This window comes from Acromyrmex echinatior, chromosome 1, assembly GCF_024713525.1.
Source record: "Acromyrmex echinatior isolate Ae372 chromosome 1, ASM2471352v2, whole genome shotgun sequence".
NCBI classification, from domain to species: Eukaryota; Metazoa; Arthropoda; class Insecta; order Hymenoptera; family Formicidae; genus Acromyrmex; species Acromyrmex echinatior.
Genome location: NC_141852.1, coordinates 13,734,408 through 13,747,684, shown reverse-complemented (window position 1 = coordinate 13,747,684; position 13,277 = coordinate 13,734,408). Strand labels below are relative to the sequence as shown.

General features: G+C 27.5%; 1 long non-coding RNA gene across 4 annotated transcripts in view; it reads left to right on the top strand.

Annotated features, from left to right (window-relative positions):
• Positions 1-13,277, top strand: part of LOC147910986 (uncharacterized) — a 486,594-nt gene that overhangs the window by 28,635 nt on the left and 444,682 nt on the right. The window lies entirely within an intron of this gene.

The following is a 13,277-nucleotide window of genomic DNA, read 5'->3' as shown; positions in this document are numbered from 1 at the left end:
TTAGCATTAAAATTACAATCGAGAGTTTTGGAAATCTGTATAACTAAATCCTGTATAAGTAAAGAAATTTATATATATATATATATAAGGGTGTTTCTAAAATAACGCCCATTAATTCATATGTGCTATTTCTAATAAAAAACTGAATCGAAAAGTCCTCTATCATTTTGCAATTTTTACAATATTTTTTTTTAGTTATCCACTGAGCAAATTGTTTAAAATCGACATATAAGACAAGATATCTTAAGATATCTTAAGAGTTCTTTAAGAAATATTTTCAAAGTGTTTCACAAAGAACGCTGAAAAATATTTTAAAATTGTCTTATACATCGATTTTATCCGTTTATTCTGCCTTTAGAAATTAATATCTCGTTAACTATTGCAAAAATTGCAAAATGGTAGAAGACTTTTCGATCACACACACACACACACACACACACACACACACACACACACACACACACACACACACACACACACACACACACACAATATAAGTGAATATATTGTTTATTGCTTACAACGATACAATTCAAAAAATAAAACAATTTAGAATAAATGAAAGGCTAAGAGCCGGTTATGTAACAAAAAGATTTTTTAATTTAACATATGAATTTAATTTAACATGTGTTAAATTAAAAAAAATTTTGTTACATAACCGGCACTTAGCCCTTTATTTATTCTAAATTGTTTTATACTTGTGGAGTCTTATTATTACTTATTATCAAAAAATAAAGTTTTTCAGAAAATAAGTTTGAATATTTTAAATTATCAAAATTTTGTAATATTAATTTTAAAATGTAATTTTGGTGTAATAACTTTATGATTCAATAACTGATTATAGAGGGATAAAAGTATTTTCTTTTAAAGTATGTGCTTTTTTTTATCTTTATTCTGTTCTGTTTTTTTCTGTAAACAATTCCAAAATGACAATTTTTTACTTATCATTATTGTAGCAAATGAACGATATAGTAGATTAAATAGTTTTTAATGCAAGAATGAATATTGTTAATTCATTTGATTACAACCTTAATTTTTCTTATATTTAATAGAGAAGATACATTCTTTGTATTGCCTTGTCATTTATGTGTAATAATAAATTATTATCGAGATAAATGAGAACAAAAACGAAATGATACAAATATCTTCATATCCATGCACGAGTTATTTTCTAATTAAAAAAATTGATATATATTACAACAATATTTAAAAAAAAAATTTGTAAATTATTTTTACTTTTGTAATTTATAAATACGTGATTTCTGAGTATTTTTCTTAAGGAATGTTGCTCAATCATTAAATGTAATGCTCATTAAATAACACGTGACGAAATGCATATTATTCACGTAATACTATTATTGCATATTAATGCAAAATGCTGATGTTTATCTATTGATTTGTTGTATCTATTAAATACTATCTTTTTAATCGTATTTCTCAAGCGAAATATCGTATTATCATCTCGTATTTGATTATTTCCAATTTTCCTTCAACATTTAAATTCTTTCGCGTCTGTATGTATCTACTATTGACATACTTATTAAAACTAATTTTTTATTCAAATATTTAAGGTATCATTAACTTCATTAACATAATAAAGAGATCACTAATGTAGTGAAGAGATTTGTGCAATAAACTTTTTTAGTTTTTATCTTAATTTTCTATTAGTTGGTCTTATTTTTTATTGTGCTTATTAAGGTATATATAATTCATTTTATTATTTCTCGATGTCAAATGTAGATAAGATAAGCTGTGTCTTTTACGTTGAATTATTTATTAATTTTTTTTAATCTGATACGAAAACGATAGTTCGATACTGTTTTATCGTTTATTAAAGCGAGATGTGAAATATCATATATCTGCGTTTTTTATACTGTGATATATCAACGATGAAATTAAAGCAAAATATTTACTTATATAACATTTATTTATAAAATAAGTTAAATGAAAAAGTTAAATAATTTTATCTACTGATACCGTATTGCTCCACAATTATTAATGAATTCTCACTCCTCTCAAAAATTTATTTCTTTATCATTTCCGCATCTATTATTTATGCAAAATTAAAAAAGTTTCTTATTTGTTTTGCTCGCACTTTGCATAAAAATTATTGTTGCATCTACAAATTTATTGTGCAATAATTGCTCGGCACAGAGTAACTAACGTAAAATTACGTTACAGCCAATGACTAAAGAAAGAAAAATGTTATTCGTATGTGATTCATTTTCGAATTAATCGTAATTAGACAGCAGATGCGTTTCTTGATTTAAGATAGTTATACTGAAGGCTATATATTATTATCGAGGAATTGATCGTTGAAGATTTTTTTCCTAATCACTGTACATTAAAAATTTTAAATACTAAATATATATTTCTCGTAAATCATAATTTTAAAAATAATGTTATAAAATTTTTGTAAAGGGAAAAATGAGAAATAAGGATAAAGAGAATAAAATTTCATAAAAAGTTCGGAAATATGGCTAAAAGTATCTTCGATTGAAATATTATGAGACAAACGTCAATATTGCCGGTAAAGCGTAGATATGTCGATTGACGTATCACATTTTCTACAAATTGTGCAACAATCGTCGGATTTATGAGACGACAAAACCTCGTGTAAACAGAGGTTGTTGGTGCTTTACGAGATCGGATAATGTCAGATATCATATTTACAGTACTTAAGGTACAACGTAGAAATGTAAAAGTTCATCCAATCGCAATCTCATAGTAGACTTCTAATTTTTAGAGGTGTGAATCAGGGCTCGTGTACCGTGATTGGTCGCAGTTATCGACACGTGCGATAGGTAAAACATTTATTGCATGCGTGTTCCTCGAGCGTGAAACGTGCGAACAGTGCACGTGATAACGCGGTGAAGCACGTTTCTGAGATAATGCTACCGTGATCGGTGACTGATTATCACGGTTACAAATGATATCACGATTTCTACTCATTATTGCAGTAAAATGATAAGTAAATAACGTATTGCGCATTTGTTAATCTGTTCGCTAACAGGTACTGTATATGTTTAACTTAAAATATTAGAGCGTAAAGTTCGTCAAATGATTGCATGACTTTTGGGATCATAAAACATCTGATTGATGTAATAAAAGCTAATTTTTTAGTTCAGAAATTATTTCATAAATTAATTAACTAAAGTAATAAGGGAGATCGAAAGAAAAACAATGGAAAAGTTATTTTGAAATATTTCTTTTATAACATAGGTACTTTTCTTACTAATTTTCATTAAAATTAAACAAGTATTACAATAAAAAAAAAAATCTAATTCAAGAAGAGACAAATAAATTTTCGAACGTTTCATAATTTTGTATTCATGTTTTTTATTTTAAGAAAATAAATCTAAGTATCGTATTATTAGCTAAAAAGTTTATGTTATTCTATGATGTGTTATTTTGACTATTTTAAGTAATAACAGTAATTTCCTAGTAAACGAAAATGAATTAAAATGAATTGAAATTTTATTCCATTTGAATATATAAAGAAAAAAGCAAATATTATTTATGATAATAATAAAATGATATGAGTAATATATTATCGTATTGTTCTATTTGTTATTCTGATTGTTCTAATTATCTTATACAATGAATTTGAGACATGTTGTTTTATATTACCATTGTTATCAAATCCGGAACAAAATATTCTTATTATTATATAAGCATGTGAACAATTTAATGAAATGAAGTAGAAATTCGTGATTACTATAAAAAGAAAACAATCTTTTTTTATGAGTGTTGTGTAAATTCTAATATTACGTTTTTATCGCTATCTTTAGTGCTATAAATAATCATAAATGGAAAGCATTGTAATAACTTTATCTTCAAGACAATTAAGGTACTTAAAATAAAAATGAAAATTACGACTATTTGTATGCTGGTATTAAAGAAATGCTATTTGAAAAATTGTTAATTATTGTTTAAGAAAGAATATTGTTTTTATGTAACAAAATACAAAAATTTATAATATACTAAAACTTAAAAACAACTATTTTATCTGTATTTGATAACAAGATTTGGATAACGGTAGACGATAAGAGAATACCTACTTATAACCAAGAAGGAAATTTATCGCAATAGCCGATAACGAAGAAACCTATGATTGATGCAACTTAAATAAAAATAGTTTTACGATGGAAATAATTAAAAAGAAGAATTTAATTTTAAGAAACCTGATTAAATCTTAAAAGATATAGATTACATTTTTCATTATTATATTGAAATATATTAAGAAACATATAAGTAAGTACATATGTACATAAAAGCAATTAGATCTGTTAGAAGAGATTATCATAAATATATTTACGTAATTCTGCATAATAAATGTGATGTTTATAAATAAAAACGTTTACATATATTGTTCCCTTATTTCAAAAGTGACGCAATTAAAAAACGTGATTTTTGAATTGTTATTCTATCTGTGACGCAATTAAAAAAACGTGACTTTCGAATTATTATCCTATCAAAAATGAACTAACTTAATTTCATAATAAATCGTCACAACTTAAAAAGTGTGGCTTAAAAAGAAATTGTTGCAACTTAGAAAGAATGTTTTTACATGAAAAGAACAGTTTTGCTGAAGTATTTTAAAATTTAGTTAAATATAGATCTAAAAATAAATTTTATTGGATTATTAAAATTATTATATAGAACGTTTAATAATTGATCACTAGAATGTGAAAATTTTATAGTGTTGATCTTTATGCTTAAGTTTCCTTCTACATAATTATTTTGCTGTTTAAGTTCCTTTATACATAATTTTTTGATAATCCTACAAATTTTCAGATTTGTATCTATCTAAATTTTTTAATATTTTAGCATATCTAATTGTTCTTTCTGTGTAATAGTTGTGAAATGAAAATAACAAAAATGATTTGATTATATTAAGAATACTTTTTGTCGATATTATTTATTTAGCCAATAATTTTCTGTCAAATTATCTTCAATAATAGTTTTCCTTTTTCCTCTCTAGGAAATTTAATTTTTTAAGTTGTGTTGGATCTTTGAAGGGAAGCAATATATAGTTTCAGATTCTTTATCGAATCTTTATCTAATGATAGTCATTCCGTGGAATATGCATTATCTGATTTCGCTTTTATTGACTCCGTTTATTCGAATGTCTCGTGTCAAGTGGAGTGGATTCGCTCCGAATGCAGTCGTTATGCAACAGCGTCTTCTCGATATATGCTTGGCGGGCATATACGCTCATTGTAATAACGGCTACGAATGTGGAGGCGAAGTCGTACACCGAGAAATGCACGGGGGGATCGTTGTCCGTTTACGGGATGAACTGCATAACAGCTGGGTGTGATGCGCTACTCGGCTGCGGCATTATGCAGGAATCTCGGTGACGCGAAACTGGGATGCGAGATATTCACGATCGTGGCTAGAGATGTGAGATGCAGGACGTTCGCGATGAGATCTCGTTATCAAATGCTTTTCAACGATGCGGTAGCGGTGATGTGATCCTCGAGAGTTGCTCTTACACGTATAGGTTTTTTTTGCGTACAGCCGATAACGACTTGTTCCGAATTTCTATTGGGAAAAATGTTTTATATATTTGTCTGCTGAATCCATGAAATTCAGTATTTTTTATTCGATAAAATATACTAACAATAAGTGTATCATATTAAACGTAATCGCATTTGTTTGCACGAATTTTTCTGAATGTAATTTTGTTTTCATTTTAGTTTTGGATATCGATATAGATAGATTGGACAAATTTGAATAAAATTTTCTATCATATGATTTACGCTATAAATTTGTAGGGAAATTTCGAATGATAGTAACCAGTTGGAAAATTTGTATTAAATTTAATACATTTTACATGTCTCAAATGGTCCATTCAAATTTTTATGTTGATTTAAGAAAAAAATTAATATATTAAAAAATAACATTATGTAAACATTAACACAAAAGATGTATAATAACATTGATATAATTTGGAAAAAACAAATGTGAAAACATATTTCTTCAGTAAAATTAACATTTATATTAAATTAATGATATATTGAATTAACATAATTCAATATATTGTTAATTTTAACTATAATTTATAATTATTTTTTGGGACAATCATATTTAGTTGTTTTAATCATACAAATATAGGCAATGTACTATTAATATATATTATCACACTGACTGCTTGAAAATCTTTAACTTTTTGTCATATTTTTAAATTATTTATTACCATATAAATACACTCAAAGAAAAATATAGTTTTAACAACTAAATTAACAACTCTAATAATTTAATATTTGCAACTAGTTTTACAAAGTAATAAGAACTAAAGTAGTACTGAATATTATATTTTTACAGTATTCTACTTTAGCTCTTATTATAATACTTTTTAAAACTAATTACAAATATTAAAATTTTAGAGTTATTCAGAGTTATATTTTGCCAGAGTTTATATTGCCACAATTATTTTTTTTCTTTTAGTATAGTAAGTAATATTAAAAAATATTAAAAAATAATTATATTATTAGGTGTTGGAATTAATTCGTAGCGTTTTACAAGTGATGGGAAGTACTTTCATTAATGTATTTTTTAATGCTCATGTGAAATAAATAACATTCTTTCATTAAAAAACGCTACGAATTAATTCCAACACCTAATACATAATATTAAATATTAAAAAATAATTATATTATATTTCACTGTAAATTGCATTTACTGAATAAAATCTTTAGTTTATTTACCATTTATATCTTGATATTTTACTATATTGATAAAATCATTATGCATTATATAATATTTTTTCGGTATTTGGAAGAATTATAAACATAAGGTTATTACTATCATTATAATAATAATAAAAACGGAGCTTCTTATCATAATTATTTTAGCATACAATTACAATATATAGTTACCAATACACCACTAAACACTTCTCTGAATGTAAATTGATTTTTTTTATTTTATCTTAAAATTTGTATTTTGTGGAAACTACATTATTTTTATTTGTTCACTTATTTATGAATTATGTTAGTTTAACATTAAGAAATTAAAAAAATTTAAATAATATAATCACATTATGCTAGGTATAATTTATAATACTCCAGTATGTTAAAAATTCAATATAAAAATTTTAACCAAGATCGATTTTAATACAAGCATAAAACATTTTTATAATTTAATCTATTATAATAATGAGATATTTAACACAAAAATAGGGGAAACGTAAATAAACATTATAACTGAAAGATTTGTAGCTAAAACTTTCAAAAGCGTCAGAAAAGCGTATCACGCAATAACTTCCACAGTTTTATGCAAATACGATCATTACTTACTGGACGGAATACTGTGCGAGTAAGAGTGCGGAATCTAAAGTCGTCATTTGCGATTCGCGATGTAAAATACGAGAAACGCGTGAAAGCGTCGCGGTTCGATTTCCATCGAAAAATAGTCGAGTCGTTTCGCGCGTGGCGCGACCGTTCGTTCGGAAGTTCGCATTTCGGTGATGTGGAGTTGGTGCTCCATATGTATTTCGCGGTGTTGGCTAGATCTACAGCGTGGATCTGCGTAAAACTGTACCCAGCGCGCAGGCGACCAAGCGTTAATTGTAAAAGCAAACAATTGTTTTTTGCACGAAGTGCGTTCGCCGCGCAGTCCGTCGCGTCGTGCCGCGAGCGTGTGGATTTTTTTTTAACCGGAGCGACAACTTAGTTTCGCGCGCTTCGTGCATACGTCATACACATTTACATACACATACACACATACATTGCGTCACGAAATGCCAACGTACACATCTGACTACGTAAAAGGCGAAAAACCACGTCACGGAAACTTTCACGTGGAATCTCGCTTTACGCACGTTTTGAATAAGTGCACGTGCCGTGGGAATTTCCGTCGGTCCATAAAGAAGCTAATGAAGCCGCCACTGAGTGTATATTTACGCGTGAACTGAAGTTCCTTAAATATTTAAATTAGGAACGCGACGCGTTAAATAGGATTTCTGTTTGCCAGATAAATTTGATTTGTGTGGGCTAACAGGAAATATTTAAATCAGATTATACGCGCGATTACAGTGGTTCTGATTAAAATTAATCATCGGGATAAAATTTCTTTGTGTCTCAAATGTATGTGAGAGATAGAGAAAATTAACGATCATATAAAAAAATTAATATTTTTAAAACTCCAACTCTTTTTGGATATTTGTAGCAATTTCATAATTTAATAGATAAAATTAACCCGAGAATAGGCACTTTATTTTTTTTTACGTAAACGGTCACCTGAGGTGTTTTTTTACACTCCAGTTAAAAGTTATTATTATTAATTATGTATTGTTTATTAGTAATTTATTTTATAATTTATTATTTCTAAGAACATTATATAAAGACATTTAATCAATATTTTCTGTAAAGTTAAAGAGAAATCAAGAAAAAAATTAAACAAATGGAAAAAGCACATTAAATTGCTTATTATGACAGTGATAAAAAAGGAAGATATCAATTAATAAAACACTTCTATGGCGTGCTTTTTATGGAATTGTATATTTAAAGGTTCGTAAAGAATAGTTATTAAAAAAATAATAAAATATATTTTGTAAATCCATATATTTTATAAAATCCATTTTATAACAATTTACAACAAGATTAAATCGCTATCATATAAAATCATTTATATTGTATTTACTTCTCATAATTATTAAAAATTATTTATTATTTATTTTTATCACATATGTGGAATATAATAATAATTTATTATTATAATTTAATAAAAAATTATGTAATAATTTTTTTATAAATATATAAATGTTTTCGGCTCACTTTTGAGCTCTCTTTAGAGAATCGAAACATGTAAGTGCATTAATTAGTAAATATTATTGTACTATATATAATTGTGTATTAATTTGCGTAAAAATTACCGCGTGTGACTCCTATTGCCTTTCCTTACCTTATTTTAATTTTTTTTTGATAATAAGGAGTCTTAATCAATCAATTTATGTTTTATAATTTAATAGTTATTATTATTTATTATATTAAAAAAACAAAGTTTATTACAATATATACATACAAAGTACATATTATATTACAAACATAAAGTACTTTTGAATAAAAATAATAATAATAAAATTTTTAAAAATAAATTTTTTATATATTATTTTATATAAACTTATATAAATTTGATATAAATAAAAAAAAATATCATTAATCTTTTAAAATATTTTTTACTTATATTTTTACTTATATTTTACTTATATTTTTATTACGTAAACGGTCACGTGAGGTGTTTTCTACATCCTAGAGGATTTCATTAAGTTGTTATTATGTATGTACGTGTCGAAACTGTTTTCTGTTGTACAGATTATGTTCCGGAAACTTCAACTGGTAGGTATAAATTCCCGGTCAGTAAAGAAAGCTACTGTAATGTGAGCTTTGTTTTTTCGACGCTGGGATGTAAAAAATACTCCACGCTCCTGTTCTCGGGTTAATCTTTTGAAATACCTATACGATGAAAAATGTCACGCTTTTGTAGTTAGCAGATCATCGCGATGCTAATTAATCTTAGAATGTTATTGAATAATACAGTATTGTTGAAGTGATTCTAAGATAAAATGAAAAAAATCAATATATAATACATTCAGAGAAGTGGTTTGGTAATATGCATTGGTGGTATTGGTAATTGTATGCTAAAATAATTATGATGAGGAGCTAAAATAATTATGATGAGGAGCGTTTTTATTATTATAATGGTAATAATAATAACTTTATGTGTATAGTTCTTCAAATACGGAAAAAATATTATATAATTCATAATGATTTTAAATATCAATTGACGTAATTTTATGTACAAGGAAATAGACTATTCTTAACATAACAAAATTTTTATACATTTTATACTTTTGATGAAATATTTAGGGGAGATCGGGGCCGGTTGTCATAGTTTTCGATTAGTGATTTTTAGAAAAAAATGTATGATTTTGAAATATTATATACGTTATAATATATATCTACAGCCTTTAGGTATTACAAAAAAATATTACTCATGAATTCATCGTAAAAATCGTAAAAATAAGTTATTTAATTTTAAATGAAGAATTTAAAATGTGACAATTAATCTCGTGTTTTGGGTTGACAGGTTTTAGAATTGGCAGTAGCACATTTGTTATGGACAATGCATATAACAAATACAATTTTTATTTTAATATCAGTTCTATATTTTGAGAAAGAATAGTAATTATGGTATTAATACAAATAAATAAAATAGTTATTTTAATCATAAAATAATTTGTTTTTGTACCGGAGTGTCTATATGAAAAATGAAAAAAAACATTATATAATGTTTTTGAAATATAATATATTTGTAAGTATATTCTCTAAAAATGTGTTTTCTAAAGATGTTAAAATTAATTGTCACCTTATCTCATTTTGGTCAATCTATCCCACATAGCCATTTTTAATAAAAGAAATTGTATTCACAAACTTATTATAGTTACTCAGGATAATGATTAATTAATTGTAGCAAAAATCTTCTAAGACATGTCATTTTCTATGAATATAGGGATATCGCGATTAATAATGTCAAAGACTTGTCAGACAATAAAATAGGTGATAAGAAAAATTTATTAACTTTATTTCATTAACTTTATTTTCTTAAAAATCGCTATAAATAATATATATAATGTTTGTGATGCAAACCATTTTACACAACAAATTAATATTATTTCAACTATCTACAGTAAAAAAAAAAGATTTTTTTTGTCCTGTTTGAGTTATAAGCATTTTGACAATCAACCCCGTACAACAACCAGTCCTGGTCTCCTCTATAATTTATAGACCTTTATACTAAATAACACAAATAACTTAATTATGTTAGATATTGACTTAAAAGAAAAGAAAGAATAATAATTATCAAATTAAACATTATCAAATTTAATCTTGAAATAATATAGAGTATGTAGATTAATGTCGTCATAACATTACTAAAATATTGTATGGTAACACAAAACTGCTTAAAGATTGAAATCACTTATCACGCTGTCTGTTATATTATTGATTAACTTCCGTATTTTGTAATTCGTTATGCAATCATTATTCATTCGTAACGACAATTATACAGCTTTTTTACTATATAAAATATTTGCGCAACTGTCGTTATAAGCACATTATGATTGCATAACGAGTTACAGAATACAGGGACAGGAGGTCCAAACTCACATATATATATATATATAATACACTAAATTTTTAAAAGCTTGTTCCTACTTGTTTTAACATTTAATATGATAGATTAGGCCTTTTTTATGATCACTGAAGTCATAGTTTAGTGCTCAATGATCTCACTCATTTGAATGTAAAATATACGATTCTATTATATAGCATTCTAGGATTAAGATGATTAAGATAAAGCTATGGATGATTTTCTTTCGCGAACTTCTAGCAACTACGAATCCTTGATAAGGAATATTGTTTCATCCGCGAAGGAAGGGTCCAATGGACGGATACCGAGGGATATATCTTGCTCACGCTGATAAGAAACTTTGGAACTTCTCTCGCTAAAGTCGTCGAAAGATTAGAGTACAACTCGGTTCAAGCCTCTGGCGAGCTAGCATTCACAAATCTTATATCTGAATATTCTTCGTTTAATATCTTTTCAAAATATCGCTTAAGAAGGTGGAACATTATAAAGATCTATCTAAGATAGTCGGAGAACATACAATTTTTCTCGTGACTGATTCAGGATACAGAATCTTGAAAATTGTCCGAAAATTGTATTCCACACAAAAAGAACGGTTTTGCTGAAGTATCTAAAAATTTAACTAGATACAGATCTGAAAATAATTTTGTTTAAATATCAAAATAATTATGTAGAATTTCAAGCTGATTTCTAGAATAAACATAGAACAATTTTTTTGCAATATTATCATGCTTGAGTTTCCTATATATAATTAGATATTTTGATGAAATTATAAAATTCTAATAAAATTATTTTTAAATCTGTATTTATATATAGCTAAATTTTTAGATACTGTAGCAAAACTATTCTTTCTCTCGTGTAAATATTGAAGATTAATATGTGAAATTTTGTTCAAGTGAAGTTTGTTTGAAGTAAATTACAAAGTAAGAGCTTATTGTTTTTTAATAGCTCTGAAACAGTTTCTCTGAAGCATACGTGCAAATCTAAGGCCCTGCTTTGTTACTTAGAAAGTAGAACGAAGTTACTGCTCCCGCGCAAAGTATAATGTGTCTCATGTTACCGACATCTTATTCGTAATTAATTCATTCTCCCTCCCCCCTTTCTCTTTCTCTCTCACGGAAATCCAGCTTCACACAGTTATATCTTAAGCTGGACTAATATCAGGGTCTTGCGGGACCTCCGGGTTCCCGGTACGCGAAACGACCGCACGCGAGTACGTGCACGCATACACATTGCGAGGGTGAGTTACAGGCGTACGTACACAGGCTACGTAATGGGGAATATGCAAACTTGGGACGCGAAGTAAACACGGACCGTAAACTGCCGTGTTAATTTCAAGGCCGGGGCTCGGAAAGCTAGAACCGAGACGTTCGCTGTTTTAATTAACCGCAGACTAGGGTCGTCGCCGTGATATCGTGATTAAGAATTATGACGCATAGTGGGAAGCGGCGTTCGCGATTAGCGTTGTTCCTTCTCATCAAATGCTGCATATATATATGTCTCTGCGGAATTAGATTGCGACTATATCGATTAAAAGTTACGACGTGTTAGCTTTTTCTTTCATATCATTCCGGGCGTGCCGTAACGATGATGAAACGCGACTGGCGGTTGTGGAAAATTGTAATTTGAGAAATATCTTTCATTTACTGTATGGCAGAGTATGGCGTATAGACACGAAAATGCGAAATTAACTTGGTATATCGCGTTATCATTGTGTGAGTTTGAGATTCCGGAACAGCTTGCCTTCAATGATATTTGCGCGATGTATAATATTTAGTTACGACAAACAACAACCAACACAATGCTTGGCTTAGGCAAACAAGATACAAGCATTAAAAATGGACATTTTTAGATAAATATTTTTTTAAATTGTTGATATATCAACGTAATATCTCTCTCGCATTCGCTTTTCGTCTGCTTTCATTTCTCGTAATCTCAGCGTTAATGAACTTTCCTCTCTCTTATAGGAATAAATCGTAATTTGCATCCGGTACTCACCGCTTATTCAGTACTTCGCTTTTCTTCTCCGTGATATTATTTATTATTTGTATATATTTTGGGATGGCCAATATTTCCCTCTATTTTTGAGAGGTAGCGCTGTTAATATCGAATAATAGGCAGAG